The 14,370-nt window shown below is 37.2% G+C and overlaps 1 pseudogene; it reads left to right on the forward strand.

The window, feature by feature from the left end:
* Positions 1–160: 160 nt before the first annotated feature.
* LOC128022360 (epiphycan-like) lies at positions 161–4,653 on the forward strand (annotated as a pseudogene).
* Positions 4,654–14,370: the final 9,717 nt, after the last annotated feature.

Consider the following 14,370-nt stretch of genomic DNA (forward strand, 5'->3'; position numbering starts at 1 on the left):
TCACTCTAGCCTTCCAAGGTCCGGGCCTGTTTGGGCCTGACACAGGCATAGGTAGATGGATAATTGGTTTGAAGGGGAGAAAAATGTTGTGTTTTCAACTTCATTTGTGAATGTTTGCCTGCTAGTGGTGTAAACCGTCATAATATGGTCCTTTCTCCCTCTCTACTGCATGGATGCCCTCCTGCCTGCTGTGTGTGTGCATCAGCGGCAGTGTGTACTGTGATGACTCAGATCTGACACAGATCCCCCCTCTCCCCAAAGAAACCAAACACTTCTACGCTCTGTTCATCAAGATCACAGAGGTCAGGGCCACAGACTTCATCAATCTCAGTAAGACTCAAAGAGACATTCTTCTTTCTTTCAAATACAAATGTGGTTTTTCAAACACGTGCTGTATTACACAGTTTACATCAGGTCTGAAATGCATAGATAGTAAGCTAATGAAGAGTCTATAGCTAGATTTAAAGCTTAATGTATTGTATTATGAATCAAATTGAATATAGAGAAAACTGCACTTAACGCTGTTCCCAGATCTGCTGAAACAGATCGACCTCAGTGGAAACCAGATGCGAGGATGCTTTTCGTTCACTGCTTCAGCTTCAGGATCTCATGTTGGCTGACAACAACATCTATGCCCTTCCAGAACTCCCAGCTACCCTCAAGCACATTGACGTTGGCAATAACCAGCTGAGGAGTTCAGGCATGCATGCAGAGGCCTTTAAGGTACGTAGACATCCAGCAGGATTTTTTATGTTTCTGAAATAAGTCTGATCAAAAATACAGTATAAACATATTTATTCATGGAATGTGTGAAAAATACACTTTCACTTAACAAAATGCACTTATATTGAAGATACATTCTCTGAAAACAAATTGTGCTTTTTTAATTGCTATTTGAGCTATTTGGTGATTTCAAATATAAAATTTTATCTTAATCTCTACTTTCTCAGTGTCGGACTCAGGTTCAAACATGTACGGCTGAACACCAGTTCCCTCACTCTCTGTCATGTTGCTATTGCTGTAGGTATGCAAAGCAGAGATGTATATGCAAAGCCCTCAGGGCAGCAATGTGCAGCTCATTTGCATTTAAAGTGAAACACACCAAAACAGCCCTTTGTTATTGCATGCCCTAAAAATGACATTTTCAGCATGTTATAATATGTAATCTGTGTATTTGGAACGAAAACTTCACAGACACATTCTGGGAACACCCAAGACCTACAGATCTTGTAAAAAGGGGAAAAATAAGTGCCTTTTAATTTAGACCTGCTTAATGTTACACCATGATTCTTTTCCAATTCCACTTTTGAAGGTACAGGTAATAAAGGTAATAATAATACAAAATTATTACATCTGAGAACATGATTCGAACATCTCTGCATGGTGAAAACGAAATCTCCCGTAGTTCCACTCTCCTACATAGCGTCAGCAAGCTTCACCTTTGTTACTGTTTTTAAATGCTACCTCTTGCCTTTAATGCTACTCCTTTCTCTTTTCCTCCAGAACAACAATATACAGAGCATGAGCCAAGATACCATCTGCAACACCCAGGACAAAAACAAATTACCCTATTTTCCACAGTTTGTGTGTGTATGTGAGTATTTTCTTCATTTCTAAACTCCTCTGTGACCACAGTAAAATCATATGAAGCAAAAAGATCAAGTACTTTAAAATGAAGTATCAATATCTAGGAAAAGGGTTTTAGTTTTTATTTAGCCAGTCACACTAAGTGTGTTGTTCCAAAATCCAATGAGCTCCCACAGGGATACTACTACATGAAAAGCCACCATAAGTCACCAATTTGGAATGGTCTATAGGCAGTAACACTTCACAAACAGGAGACACGACTCACACTTTTAACAAATTTTAACAGTGTTTACCTACAAATTTCCCAAAACATATTACTGCAGTTTCTAGCTGAAATGAACACTAGAGGCCGTGAAAAACAGTTTACTCCCTTTTACACAAATCATGATTACTCCTAGATATCAATAAGTGACCGTTTCTATGACCTCAGATGCTTTTGCCATAGCACATGATTTGTAAGCTAGGTACAACAGGGCTTTTCTGACACAGTAAACTGGCTCAGTAGCTATAGTGCTGCAAAATGTGCAAAAGGCAATATAATATAATTTTGCAGAAATTGATATTTTATAAATGATTCAACCACCATGTTGGGTGCATTTTTTTCTTCTAATGGCACTGCAATATTTTCTGGGATTGCCTTCTCCATGGAGGAAAGCCTATATGTGATGCTGCTTTACGATTTGTCCATAAGATGCCATCTTAAAAAGTAGTGTAATCATTCTAACTTCCTTTTGGGAAATCCTTCATGTTGTGAGCACACCTATTTGATGCCTCAAAATATATTTATTTAGGATGACCACTAAGTTTTGAAACGGAGACATTGATTGGTCATGACAAAATTGCAGAGGAAGCCAGAGCAAGAGGATAATATACAATTACAATTTTCACCACAAGGTGGCGCCATTCTCCAGTACTTCTGTCTGCTGTAGCATATTTCTGCATTTCTATAGACACTTAGGTCCATCTGTCAGGTGTTTGTGTCATTTAATCTCAAATGGATGCTAACAGTCTTTGAGCATGCACTGTTCTTTATTAACGATGCAGTACATTTGCTTAATTTGCTCTGTTTCCCATTCAGTAGTTTTAAGGACGTAGGCTATAACTCAGCTGCATCTATTTTTAAATCAATTTGTTCGTGTACCACTGCAGGTGGTTTCTGAGGTTACTTAGCAACTGTCAAATATTTATAGTCTGACATTTACCCATGAGCGCAATGTAAAGATACTCCTAGATTATTTGCACTAGACGTTAAGCACCTGTAAAGACACAACAAATTAAATCCCATGAGCATGAACAGATGATTTTCACACTTCAAAATGTGTGCGGTGCACTCATTCTTTCAGCTTTGAAGCTATGGCATAAGCATGATGTCCAACTGGACAAAGTACCGCACAGGTCTTCACTGCAAACATCCCACACATATCCATTTAATGACACATTTTGAATGAAGTCCAGATTTCTGTCCAAACTCTAAATTAAACACAACAGCAGAAAATTACAGTCTGGCTTTCTTTTGTAGCACTGTGATCAACAGCAGTGTTTCTCAAATGGTTTGTTTTATATTATATATATATATATATATATATATATATATATATATATATATATATATATAATCAAAACTATCCTTAAAATCTAACTTTGATTTAAGGAGTTCAATACAAGTTAAGGTCAATTTGCAGCATTTGTAGCGTAATATTGATTACCAAATGATTCATCAATCATTTTCTTACAATGGAAGTGAATGGGGCCAAACCAAGTGTAAAATACTGTTTAAAAAAGGCACAAAATGTAAACTACATGTATTTACATGATGTTTTGTGTAAAAAATCACTTGACATTTTCACTGTTAAGTTATACCCAATCTTTATACCAAACTCCTAAAATATCTACAACTGTAAATATGGTGAGAACATTACAGAGTCAATTATTGTTTATGTAATGCTAATGAGAAGAAATATTGCAATTGATTTTATAAAATTCTAAGCTTCACATTTCTGCTCCAAATATTGGCACCATTTACTTTTAATTGTAAATGCGTCACTTTAATCCTGATTTTTGAATAGAAATTATTGTAATGTAAATTACTCCAAAAATGTTCCCAATATTTTCCTTTAATTTCACCATGAATTGTGTAGGCCCAAGATGTCATACGATAAAGTAAAAAAGAAATACATTAATTATTTGTATAATTTTTAATACTGTTATTTACTCACCCTTGTATCATCCCCAAAATTTATGACTTTCTTCTTCTGTGGACCATAAAAGAAGATGCTTTAAAAAAATTAGATTTTCTTTTTTTGGACCTTCAATAAAAAGTCAGTAATAACCAAAACAGTTTGGTTGGCAACATTCTTGAAAATATATTCTTTTTTGTTCAACAGAATAAAGAAAGTCAAACAGGTGTGGAATAACATGGGTGTCAGAAATTAAATTTTTGGGTGAACATTCCCTTTACATCAACATTTTTGTAAATGCATAAGTTTCCTTATTTCCTTTTAAAAACTTACTGGCTTTATAGCATTCAAATGTAGTTTTGTTTATGGTTTGAGGCTGGAGGCATGTTATGCAACCTGTTCATGTTGGCATCTGTGTAATTTGGGTAGCTTACCAAGTGAGAGACTTGTGCCCAAATACTGATTTGTGGACTTCAACAACAAAAGATATGGAAACCGTTTCCATTGCATTCAAATCCCCTGCTCTGTCAGAACAATCCCACGACCCATGTTTGGTTCACAGCCCACTAGTTGAAAGCCACTGGTCTGCAGTCCATGAAAGAAAAAAAGAGACATAGAGCGAGGCTAAGCGGTGCTAATCTCCCAGTACGGTCAAGCTTTATGATCGGTACCATTCCTCCTCCTCCTCCTCCACTCCTTTTCACTGGGCTCCATTCTCCTCCTCGCCCAAAGAATCCTTCCATTGTTATTTGCTTTCATGAGGGCTTATATCATTCCTCCTCTCCTCTGTCACATATGACTTTTATTTTTTACCTCTTCCAGGCAGCCATTGCCAGTGACTCACTTGATGAATGAAGACGAGAGAAAACTCGATCCCTTTCCCTGCTGCTGCAGGGGCATTTATGGTGAGGGAGGGAAGGGGTATTTGAAGCCCGAACACTATCAGCGACTAATTGGTACATCAAAAAGAGGAGTGTCTGAGATGAGAAAGCAAAGAAATAAAGCTATTTTGTAAACAATGGTTTTGAAATCACATCACATTGCTGCATCGAGGGCAAAGTTTGCACCTGCTTTAATGCCACGGATTCTACATAGCCATCTCTCTGTTTCTCTCCTGCTCTGCGCTGTGTCCATGAAGGTGACCTTGCATTCTGCCTGAGCTCATCCATTGATCTCATCACTGAAAGGACCTGCGGGCTTCCCTCCCACATGATTCAGGGAAGGGAGGGCCCAGAGATAGGTACATAAGCTGTGGGGGTGTATTTCAGCCGTGGGTGCACGTGTGTGTGTATATGTGTGTTTGTGTAGGTAGTAGGTGAAGAGAGGGGCTAAGACAAGAGGAATGTTTAAAACATGCATCTATCCTTCTTTCAGTCTCACAGAGCCATTCAAATAATTGAGTCAAGCCCCTGCCTGAACAAGACACACTCACACATACCAACATACAAATGCTCTCTCCACCCTCCCACATGTGGACAAACTCACTCCATTACTATGATATCTAAATCTTAGGGGGATCTGGTTTGCATTCTATTAAGCATTAAATATAAGCAAGAGTGGGACAAGATGTGCCACTTCTTTGTGAAATGAGACATATAGAGAGCTCAACTAATATGCCTACTGTGTTTTAGGATGTTTGCTGGCATTTTACATTGTATTGAGAGCATCTACACGTAAACATGACTTTTCAAACAATAGGGTGCATGTGGTTTAAATGTTGAGTAAAAATAGTTTATTAATGCAAATTGCTAAATAACAATTTACTTAACACTAATTTACTTCACATTATTTGTATATTCACAAACCAGCCAGGTTTAATATTCAATATACTTAAATATATTAAAATAATTACCATTTTATTTCTCAAAAGAGTATTATTATTATTATTATTATTATTATTATTATTATTATTATTATTATTTTTATTATTATTATTTTTATTATTATTAGTTAATTATATATTAACCCAAAACCCATACAGCTCTTATTTTGGTAAAAATACTTTATTTAAACATTTCTAAACAACATCGAGCCAAGTAATTTGCATATTTGGATACTTTGAACATTCACCAACATATCTTTTTTAGACCTTAATACATTTTCTTTTACATAAAATAAATTTTACCTAATAAATGTTTGGGGTAAGTGTGATGGGGTAAGATGAATCACATGGGAATAATCTGCACATAACCTTTTACATTTTAATTAAATTATGAATATAAAAGTGAGGGTTAACGATTACTTATGTACATGGCTCATTAACAGTTTATTAGCAGAAAGAGGATATACTCTATATACTATACTATCTTCTACTTGAGGATAGTGGAAACTTGTATACTCGAAAGATCGAAAAATTTTTTTAGACCTGGATAAATTCGCTTTTACATTACCTGCTAACTTTGATTGCTTTTCCTGTGTGCATAATGCCGCGTTTCCACCGCAGAAACTTTACCCAGGAACTAGGGACTTTGGCCTGGTACTTGGTGTGTTTCCACCACAGGAAACAGGAACTAAATAAAGTTCCGGGTAAAAAAATGCCCCTCAGAAAGTCCTTGCTGGCGAGGTGGTACTTTTTCAAAGTTCCGGAACTTTCGGGGCGAGCCTTGGGCGCTAAACATCCTGATTGGTTGAGTTCACGCAGCATTGGTTGAGTTCAAACACCATTTATACGGATCATTTTCAAAATATTACTGTTACTGTGTCATGAAAGATAATTTTAAAAGTATTTCAGGCGATAATGTAGTTGTTTAAAACTCAAATCTGTGGTTTATTTATAAAGACAGCGCCTATTTAAAAATGCCTATTCGTTTTATTGTAAATATACAGAGGAAAATTGCAGTAGCCAAGGCGAGCTGACTGATGTTCAATGATGATGATCAAGTACGCTGCTGTAGAATTACCAGATTTACGTCGTCGCGGACATCACACTCTCGAGTCGAGGTCACAGACCTACGTCACCAGTCATTTTGCCTAATCTTCCCAGTACTTTACACCGCGGTGGAAATGCAGAAAGCAACAGGTCTGAGGGGAAAAAAGTTCCTGGGGAAAAAAGTTCCTGGTACAAATGTTTCAGGTAATTTCGTTTGAAATGCGGCATAAGTATATATAGCTAACAATTTTGATTTTAAGAATGTTCTGGTAGTGTTAAAAATGATTTCCAAAATTAGGAATTGGTTTCACAAAGAAATATTCATACAAGAACCATACAACAATGTAAGTTAACCATTCTAAGTTTGCCGGGCATTAAAGGTCCTTCTGAAATATAACATACAGTTTGCTAGATTAAGGGGGCAACATATCACCCCGTTCTCCCTACTTCTGAATGATAAAATCAGAGAAGCACACACCTTCCAAATTTAAAATGTCTGAATAACAGACAGATGCGTCCTAATCAATGTAAAGACAAAAGAGAGGAGAAGCCATTGAAACGTCAAAGCATTGTTTCTACTGCAGTGTAGAGTGACGTTTGTGCTGTAGCAGGATGGAGGGAGGAAGAGGAGGAGGAGGGAAATAAAAAAGATGGAAAATAAGAGTATAAGAAATAATAACGGGAGAGAGAGCTAGTAAGACTGAACAGAGAGAAATAGCTGTATGACAGGCAGGAACACTGGGGGGCTGAAGTGGGTGTGCGATCAATAACTGAATGTTATGCGGAAAGAGAGAGAGTGAAAGAAAGAAATAATGAAATAAAGAAAAGAAAAAGAAGTGAATTAAAGCACATATAGCAGTTCAGCTTAATGTGGCACAGAGATGAAGAAGGAAATCAATTCTGAGGCCATTTTCGGAATTTTCAGGGTCGCAAAAATTCTAAATGAGGTAATGCCTCTTGTTCCTGTGAAAATAAAATGCACAAACAGTGCAAAATTTCACTGACAAAAAGGGGTCAAGTCTGGGAGGACAAATAAAACTGCATTTGTGTGGATGGAGACGACAGTCTCAAAAGTATGGAAACATAAGAACAAACGACGGATCCTGCAACTCGCTTTTCCTTTTGTGGTAGAGGTATGCAGTGAGCAGAGGCTAGCCTTTGGAAAGATACTCACTCCCCCAGAGAGTAACAGGACAGGAAGACTAGAGAAATGAAGGGAGATAGAGAGCTCCAGATCCAAAAGCATGCTGCCCCCTCACCCAATCATATCCAAGTATGGCAACTAGCCCTTCTCCTCCACTGTGGAGACATCTGTTTTCAAAGCCACTGATTTGCATAGAGTAAGCATTTTGCTTGACCATTTAAGGGAAGGTTTTACCCTGCATAAAGCAACAAGAGGAGCTGCTTACCATTACACCATTACAGATGATTAACAGTTTTCCCAACCTGAAACCTGACAGCATCTTTAAAGTGACTGCATGAACAAGAACATTTCAATATTAATCAGAATTGAATTATTAATCTTGTTCAAGAGAAAGTGTGGGCAGGCGTGGAAGAAGTAAGAGCTAGCAGGATGGTGGGAATGAGACAGCAAGGAGCTTGGACTAAATGGGAAAGTGTTCAGCTATGTAAGATCTCCTGGGCCAAACATCTGGAAAGCTTCCATCGTATCAATGTCTTAGTCCAAACTGACTATAACTTCCTGCCAAGTCCAAAAAGCTGAAGAGTGCAGGAGGCAGGGCTGGCAAAACTCGTTGTAAGCCTGCGTAAGTGGGCTGCAGAAGATTTGCAGGACGATCACTTAGCAAAGTATTTACACTACTAGGGATCAGCGGGGAGGCTAAGAGCAAGGTGATCAGATCTGAAACTGAAGCCTCAGAGAAAGGTGGCTTTGGATTAAGGGGGCAGAACTGTGGGCATACGCTGTTAGGACACAGGTCAACCCCAAACTGATCTGACAACCGATCAACCCTGGCTGGGTCACCTGGGTGAGGGTGTCTGATGTTGAATGAACCGAAAGACCCAGTGACCCCAGGTAACATCATTGATGATATGCCCCAGCGTATCTGCATGATTTATCTTTCATCTTTCATATTCGAGTTATGTAAAAGCATTAAACTGGTTCCTATAGCCTAACTCAGGGGTGACCAACCTTGTTCCATCTACCTTGTTGCAGAGTTCATCTCCAACCCTGATAATTGCATAATTCAAATATATATTTTTTTGAGAACAATACTACAACAAAATTAAAAGGTAGGCCTTCTTTCTTTGCGTGAACATTTGGGCGGCGTTTTGCAAATTTTCCCACATAGTGACATATGTGGGGGGCATGTTTAAACGTGCTTTTTTAGGGGAGTGTTGTATTAAAATGTATCAAACGACCCCTTTAAGATTTTCTAGTTCATGAAGATCATTGATTATCCACAGGGGTAGAAGGCATGTAAGTAGATTGTAAACAAACAGTTTTTAGTAACATATTTGTCATGGTAATGATGTAGAGGCTTTAGAGAGCTGTGCATGAAATATGATATGATATATATATTGTTTTATAAGGTTTAGCAAATATTCCAGTTCCTAGAAATCAGAAAAGGACAGCTGACACATGCCTGAATATGTATTCAGAATATCCACTTAACAGAATATATATATCAGCAATTGTCCAAAACAACGGTTATTCTGGGTGTTATTAGATACAGACAGTATCAAGCTAATTAAAACATTAAATAAAATTGAATCAAGGAGACTTAAAAAAAAAAAAAGAGCTACATGAAATACATTTCACAGTCCATTGCTCCAGTCTATTCAATATTATTATCAAAGACATTAATGAGAGTTAATTTATTTCAATTGCTGTACAAAATCACCAATAAATGGAATGAGCAGGCATCTTCCAGAACAGCAGGAAAAAATAAAATCAACATCATAGTTACTCGTATAAAGAAATATTAAAGTAGCTGGAGAGCATGTAAACATAATTTTCACTATAAATCAGAAAATGTTGTCCAAGCAGGTGTGATTTGATTCTAGGCTGAATTTACATTTTTACATAGCCAAACCCCTTCAAACTGTACTGCAAATCAAATTTCTCTGAACTCAGTAAAAAAATATGATTTCTGTAAAGTTACATATTATTTTTGGAAGACCTTCAATACATTTTTAACATCCCTTTCATATGTCCAGAAACAAAATAAATCATATTTTGCCATATAAATCAAAGATCTGCCCAGGTAGTCTATGCATGCAATCAAAAAGATTTCTTTGAAAGCACAATGTTTTATATACTGTGGCCCAATCATCATCAGACTCACATGAAGACTCATCTAGAAGGCTTTCAGCAAGCCGTTAGCCTGGCTTCTCCCACCATCTCTTCCTCCTTTTACTGTGAGTTTCTCAAAGAATGACCTCTTTAAACTGTCTTACCTTCAGAAAGGAAAGGTTTATCGTTTCATCGACTCCTGCCAGAGATGTTATCTAGTCTGTGGCTGGAACAAAAAGATCAATGTGATACTATCTCTGTTTCTTACTCCTCTCTCTTTTGCTTCTCAATCACTTAAAAAGGACAAAAATGTAATTCTGGTAAGTGGATCAAAAGTTTTCTGATCAAAAGAACATTAGACACATTATAAATTAATTAGATTTCAGAGCTGTATAACACATCGGTCAGTCAGTCAGCTTAGACATGGTGATAATTTATTTGATAGTGTTGATTCATGCAATTTGATTCTAAATGTGCTGTATCCAAGCAAGTGGAAAGTGTTACAGGCAATTACAGACATTTAGATTTTCAGACCAACTGCACAACTGCAAGAGTGATATTGCTTTTATACTGTACAACATTTTAATAAATAAAAAGTTAATATTTAGTAACCTACATTTTAAACACTGGCAGTTTCACTTTCAGAAGCCAAAGCAGGACTGTTGCATCTCAGAGTAAAAGCAGTAGCAGAGTTTAGCTTCTGAAGTGATCAGTGGTTTTGATTAAACATGTTGAGTGAATTATTCAGTGTCTCTCCCATTGATTCAATTAATTTGCTCATAATCTGAATCATTAATTCAAACATTTAATTCAATGAAAGTCCCTAGTCGCCACCTACTGGTACCAATGTAGCATACAGAAAGAGTCTCAATAAAAACCCCCACAATGTAAACATGCTATACACAAACATGTTTGGTTGTTTTTTGCTCGCCTCACATTTTTTGTAATGTTTTAGAACATGAGTTCTAAAAATGCACTGCTCAAGGTAAAAGTAGGTCTTTAAGTCTTGATTTTTATTTTATTTTATGAAAGATTGATGTTTACACAAAATGTGCTTTTGCATTTAACTGTGCTGCTTTTCAGTTGTCTTTCTGTGCCTTAACATGTCCCTTGCATCTTTTGCAGCATCTCATGCATGTTAACATAACATTCTAAAAAAATTAAAAAGTAACCAAAATTAAAAGTAGTAACTTTTTTTCTAAAATACAAAAACACATTTTCTTAATTCCACTGCCATGTGTCTCACATTTTTAACTGCAAAAACATGTCAAGAATAACTGCTATACAGCTGAAGCGCCACTCACCCAATCAAATTAGTGGATAAGAAATAACAGTTGCATGGTAAAAATAATACAGATACAGTTACTGAATAGCTAAGGGTGCAGCTTAAAGCTTGATGTATATTTGTGTGTACACCAATGTAAGCTACGAGATGAGAAGCATGCTCTGTACATCAATAACTGCTCAGGAATTTGGTTTGTGTTGGCCAGAGGCTGACAAACTGTTTGACAGTTATCGAACAGCAGAAGTTGCTGCTTAAAGCTTTGTGTGTATGTTTGTGTTTGAGAGCATCTGTGGCATGTATACACTGTCTGATGACAAAATGGTTTCCCAGCAGGTGCATGAATGAATGAGGCATCTATGTAGTAGCTCTTAATTGTGTAGTGCTGTACACCCGAAGCACTTTACAATCATATCAGGGGCCTCTCCTCACTGGTGTTAATTTCATTAATGAAAACTATGACTAAAAATGTTTGTTGATGAGTTTTTTTTCCCATGACTAAAATGACATGACGACGAGATGACAATAAGGTCAATGAACGATGTGACTACGTATGTTTTTTCTTAAACTTTCACCTGCTGCTAAACAGAGACAAAAAGAAGAGATAATGACACTTACAGATATATTCATGCTCACTAATTACATAATTATGCAATCTTTCATCTAGAGAAAAACACAACACAGTTAAATTCTTAATTTATTTCATTTGTGCTGACCCGAGATCAAATGATTGCAAAAAGACTTTAAGCATTTTCTTTTATCAAGGGTATAGTCAAACATAAAACATGCACATCTCAATTCTATCTCTGCAGAATATTATAGCATTCATTATAAGTCCTCGCCATGCTGCGAGCTTTGTAGGCTTTTATCTCTTAGTAGTCAGCATCACCAGGCGCTTCTTCACTGTGAGATGCATTTAATTGAATTCATCTATTCTCCAGCGTGGCCACTGAGGAGATGGTCTCTGAATAAAACACTGCAGATGGAGGCCTGCTAGCTGCTAAAGTGGGTGACAGAACTGATCTCTCAGATATGACTTCTGGAGGGCTGCCTAGGAGAGAGTGTAGAGGACAGGCGGTCAGAGACGATCACTTCTAATACTCTGTTTTCAGTTGCACATCAGCACACTGATGTGAAGTGGAAAATAGCTGTGGGTTTTTAATAATGGGTGTGCCTTCACTGGGTTTCTTCCACAAATTACACGAGTTTAACAAGAGTGCCCGATAATGACAGTAGGAGCACAATGGCAGTTGTAAGTGTTAAATGATGATTGCATTTCTGTGTTCCATGATTAAGTGTTCAATTAAATACTTCAAGCATGTAGTCAAATATTTAACAATGTGCTACATCCACAGATTGCCATTTAAACGGGTAGGAGTAATATGTGCATTTCCTTAAACTCCAAATTACGAAGCCCCTAAAGCAGGTTGCAAGATGCTAAAAAATAGTTTAAAATATATCTACTGATAAAAAGTATACCTCGAATGCTCTGTAAGTTACTTTGGATAAAAGCATCTGGCAAATGTCATTTGTTGTTTTTATTACAGGGCCGTTTTAATCGTGCAGATATTTTTGTATTAGCATGTCTACACAAACGCTCCATCTTCAAAGCACATACAGTAACAAGATGGAGACACAGTACCGCCTGTGTAACCGTAGTCATTAATGGGATGTTGCCATTGGTTTATTAGCAAGGCAGTGTTTGGGCTGTAATCCAATAATTACAGTCAGAGGACCTGACAAGGCCATAACTCAACCTCTTAACAGATCTGACCCATCTATTCCACTTCCCCTGCTTCCCAGTTTGTGTTCCCCTGAGCCTAAAGCTACACAAAAGCCTGAGGATTCTCCTCCCAGTGTCCTTGGGGCTTCTGAGTTTAAGGGAAATTGCTTAATAGTCCACCAAATCATGTTAAAGGATTGGGTGAGTTCGAGTTCTATTGACTTTGGAATTAGATTCTAGCCAGTAAAATATCCATGCAAAATACACTAGCAATCATGCTGAACATCAGGAAAAGAGTACTATGAATGCTCTCAGTCTCTCTTCTCTACAGTCTCCCTGCCGCTACAGTTTCATCTGTTCTCTTGAGAGGCATCTATACCTCTCAGCCCAAGAGTGATAAAATGGCAAACCAGATAGTTCATGGTTTTCCTAGCCAACCTAGCATTCCCCTGGCAAATTGAGCCGCAAGTTTTTACAGTGACTGTTCTAAAGTTGCTTACATCATCTCACTGACAAGTCCTGTAGTGAATTGAGTACTTTCTGAGGCTCGTAGCTAAGACTCTCCCAAATGTTAGCTACGTATAAGTAGCAACATTAGCTCAGCTGTTTCTAAAATAGTGTCATCTCAGATGTGCTGTCAATGTCCAAATGAGAATGGCACACCCTCTGCAGACACTGTTTTCTGTTATCCCAGAATTCAGTTGGTCCCTTCTGGTATAGCCCATTTTTCCAGCCTTCTTTCACAGTCTGTTTGTAATCAACAGTCTGTTTTGTCTCTGCAACACCATTTTTGTCTAGCATTCTGTCAACTCTGAGGTAAAATATAGCTAGCTAGCATAATAAAGCATTCTAAGAAAAGTCTTAGATAAGGGATTAGCATTACAGCATTAAAGGAAATATCTGTAAACTGAAACTGAAAATTACCAGTACATTTTATGTTTTTTTTTTTTTTTTCTTACAGTGCCAAAGCATTAACAACTGCTTGTTTAGGTAGAATTTGTATACAGATTTAATCAGGTTGTCGCTACCTGAATTGTTCAGTAGCTGTGCCCTAAATCAAGCTTTGCATTTATAGAATGGGGTTAGACAGTCCATGCACACACTGCAGCTACATTTGGGTTTCGGTTCACTTTTTAGTGTTTAATCTTTAATTTATGTGAGTGACAACCGCATGCTACAACCAAATTAACTCCTGAAAAATTCAGGTAGTGACAACTGCATTTGCAGAAATTCTACACAGTGTGTGAACAGACCCAAACTAAACAACTACTTGTTAATGACGTATATTTAAATACGTATCAGAGATATTTCTTTGGTTTGTTTTTCTTCAAACATTAAATTCTTAAGCATCTTTAAGGAGAGGAAAAGTTTAATCCAAACTGCCTGTTTAGCCCTATTCGAATGGTAATTGTATTTAATGTGGACAAAAAATGAAAATTGGAACAACACAAGGGAGAAAATATGATAACAGAATTT

This window comes from Carassius gibelio, chromosome A11, assembly GCF_023724105.1.
Source record: "Carassius gibelio isolate Cgi1373 ecotype wild population from Czech Republic chromosome A11, carGib1.2-hapl.c, whole genome shotgun sequence".
NCBI classification, from domain to species: Eukaryota; Metazoa; Chordata; class Actinopteri; order Cypriniformes; family Cyprinidae; genus Carassius; species Carassius gibelio.